The sequence below is a fragment of the Microtus ochrogaster genome, chromosome 5 (assembly GCF_000317375.1).
Source record: "Microtus ochrogaster isolate Prairie Vole_2 chromosome 5, MicOch1.0, whole genome shotgun sequence".
Taxonomy (NCBI): Eukaryota; Metazoa; Chordata; class Mammalia; order Rodentia; family Cricetidae; genus Microtus; species Microtus ochrogaster.
The window spans coordinates 45,929,773-45,933,683 of record NC_022012.1 but is presented as its reverse complement, the minus strand read 5'-3'; positions in this window follow the sequence as shown (position 1 = coordinate 45,933,683).

The window sequence follows — 3,911 nt, the reverse complement described above, 5'->3', positions numbered from 1 at the left end:
TCTTCTTCTTCTTCTTCTTCTTCTTCTTCTTCTTCTTCTTCTTCTTCTTCTTCTTCTTCTTCTTCTTCTTCTTCTTCTTCTCCTTCTTCTTCTTCAATAGGGTTTCTCTGTAGCTTTTGGAACATATTCTGGAACTTGCTCTATAGATCAGGCTGACCTCAAACTCACATAAACCTGCCTGTCTCTGCCTCCCGAGTGCTGGGATTAAAGATGTGCCACCACCGTGTGGCTGATGTATTTAATTCTTTATTTGCTTATGCAAGTATTTATTGGGGATTCAGTGTGTACCTGCACTACACTTTCCCTGCCCTCATGATGTTTATAGCCTAACACTAAGTGACAGTTTATAGAGGAGTAGGACAGGAGAAGGAAGGGTACTATAGGAATAACAGAAGAGGTGTGAACAGATTCTGCCCCATGGATACCCCACCTAGGATGATGCCTGCATAAAGTGTAGATATTACCGGGGTGAGTGTGGAAGAGTCTGGTATTGAGACAGAAGGGGACTGCAATACGTTAGCCCCTACAAAGAAGGGAGGACAGGGTGTATTTGGGATAGTCAACAAGGAGCTGTCTTGTAGGGGGATAGAGGCAGGGAGGAGAGTTAGCAAGTATGAGCTGTGAGGATGAGCACGGGGAGGTCTGGTGTTATTGGCTGGAGGAGCGGAAGGATCTCCCTGATAGGTTAGAACATAGGTGGGTGGAGTAAACAGAACAGAATGCTGGGAGGAAGAGGAAGTGAGCTCAGATGCCATGCTTCCCTCTCCCGGGCAGACGCGATGAAGCTCTGACCCAGGATGGACGTAGGCTAGAATCTTCCCGGTAAGCGCACCTTGGTGCTACACACATTAATAGAAATGGGCCAGGCAGTATTTAAATGAGTACAGTTTGTGTGTTGTTATTTCGGGGTATAAGCTAGCCAGGCGGCCAGGAGCCGGGCTGTGGGAAGATGCCCGCAGCTCTTACTACATGGTGTAGACAGGTAGGGTGATTAAACAGAATGAGAGCCTCCATTTCATTCAATATCCCCACTTGATAAAGTTATTCATTATTGATAATGTTAATGTTATAGATTGTAACCAATATTACAGCAGTAAGTCATCGTCAGTGGATTGGAGACTTGTATTAACATAAGGAAGCAACTGGAATCTGGAATTCAACACCCTTTTCCTTAGTTTGCACCTTGCACCTGTAACAGAAACAGCAAGCTTTTGAGGTCAGGTGCCCTCCATGCAGAACCACATTCACCATGTCCAGTGACTATTCAGAGCAACAACAGGATGTTTCCAACTCTTAAAATAAACTCTTTTTTTTAGTATTCTAAAACCAGACTTCTGTTTCCAATAGTAAGTGAGATAGATTTGCATTTTAAAATAGTTGAATCTTTGCATCTTGTAAATTTTCAGTTTCCCCCCATGCTATTTATAGAAGGTGAGTTACATAGTTACTAGTTCGAGATGAATATTGCAATCATAATGGCTGATTATTGCTTATTGATGGGGTGAGACAATCTGTGCTTCTCTCCCGTGAGAGTTTCGAGTTTAGGACAGTGTGACATTGGAGACATTCTGGTTGTTGGCAGCCTGTGGAGGTTGTTCCACTTAAAAGCATGAGTAACAGCTGGAGAGAAAATGAGCAAGCAGGTGGCGTAGGGTAAAGACTCTCTTCAGCCTAAACTGGAGTGGAACATATCCTAGTGTGCACTGCGTACAATACCCCTAAAACTGCCAAATGCCATGGATTAGCAACATGGTATTCTATAATGCCTCCTTTCTTAATCCTTTGGGGTTAATTGGGATCTTTGGTTCCTTGACACTGCTCAGCATCTGAAAATAGTAACACAGGGCTTATCGCCGATGCGGGAAAGGAATGACAGTCAAAATTCAGTGGCTATCATGATGGTGCGCATACCTCTATTCTGAAGACTGAGGCAGGCTACAAAGCAATGCCTTGTGTAACAAAAATAAATACATGCAAGGTATGGCTTCTGTTGTTACACCATCATAAAGCCAGACCATTGCAAGCCTGGGATCTCCTGTCTGTGTAGATGTAGAACGCCTATGCTTCCGTAGCAATCCCAATGAAATCGTTGCTTATGTAAGTCACACCAGTGTGAGATTTTTTCTTTCTCTGTCTTTTACTGGTACTCTATCTGGGCTTAACAGACATTTGCTAATGTCGCCAGGAAAACTCACAACACAGGAGTGGCATGGTGGCAGGAACGTGAAATAGTGTTTGATGTCAGCAATCAAGAAGCAGAAGGCAGACAGAAAATAGAGTCATACTAAGGTCTCAAGGCCCACCTACAAACAATCACTTGTTTCATAAAGTCTCCACAACCTGAAGGATCCATAGCTTTCCAAATCAGGGCTGTCGGCATGGAACCAAGTGTTCAGAACCATGAGGCATGGAAACAGTTCATATTCAAAACACAATAGGAAGGATAACAAAATAATCATAGTAAACATTTAAGAATGAAAAGCACTAGAGTGAAAATTTTGAATCAGGTCATATAATGATAAGATGACAATTAAGGGATCACCTGTGTGCTGAGATCGGAGAGACAAATAAGTAGTTTGGAACCGTGCAGGGAGAGATGGTTTTCCCACAGAAGGATAGATGATACAAAGGCTCTATATGAAGAAAACTGGGATCTGTTTGAGGATGTAAATGCCCCAAAGCCAGAACTTTGTGAGGTGAGGGGAGAATAAGAAACACCCGAGGGGTGAGAAGGACATTTGGTGTCCACAGACTAGCATACTTACTCGGCTTTATTCAATATGCATTGGAAAGGCATTGAGAATTTTTAAAAACAATCTCATCTTGCTAGCTAGATCTAGTCTACCTTCTTTCTCACATATGCACCTATGTATTATCTGTTATATCATAATTTAAAACATTGTTTTTCCATGTGTGAATATGAGTTATTATAGGGGCCATGCTGTTCCTTCTGCCTTTACTTAACAACGGGCCCTAGAAACCTTAGCCACTGTGGATTTTTCAGAAAGGAAACAACATGGTCTGACTTACTCTTTAAAACACTGGGCTCTGGCTGCTGCGGGACCAAGGTGTGGTATGAGATTAGGATTGCTTTTTGGTCTCCCTGATCAGCACGTACATGGGAGTTTCCCCTGCTCAGCACTAGGGTTTTGGATAGTCTATGTTTTTGGGGAGAGCATTGTCAGACTAATTGGCATAACACACATACATAAAATATTTATTTATATTTAATACAATATGCATATATGTACATCATATAGATATATGAATATTGGAGTATACCAAATGAGTCAAGTAGAGCCCAGTCCTCACTCAGCTGACATTATCTTTGTTCTCAGCAGTTTGCACATTCTCATGAGCCAGTAATCTGTGACATGTCCTCTGCAAAGGGAGATCCCTAGCATCAGCCCAGCTCTGAATTAGGGCCAGATACCAAGCAAGTACTGCATACACATTTATTAGAGAGATAAATTAGGAAGGTTAGGTAATTTTTATTAACAAATAGTCTTACCCTGAAGAGCACAATGTCTTTTCTTTAACTACTCAGTGTTTGTATAGAGATAGCCATTGTAAAATGCCAGAGAGAGTTACCTCTATGCAACAAGAAAATGACAGCCTATATTCAGAGATTTTGACATGGGTCCCTCAGGATGAGAGACAACAGTCTGGGTGGTGAGGGGCTCAGAAATGATCCTAGAAATAATGCCTAAGAACAGTGGAATGTTGACTCGAGCTAAGATTGAACTCAGCAGAACACACTAACTACCTTCAGGTCCATAAAGGTCCATCATATAGAAGAGAGAGTGCTCATTTTATCTTGCTCCAGGGGAAGAGGCAGGAATTAAAAGTGTCCTTGTCCAATACAAAAAGTAACTATTTATAGCTACCTACTGGTATAATAAGTTTTCTTG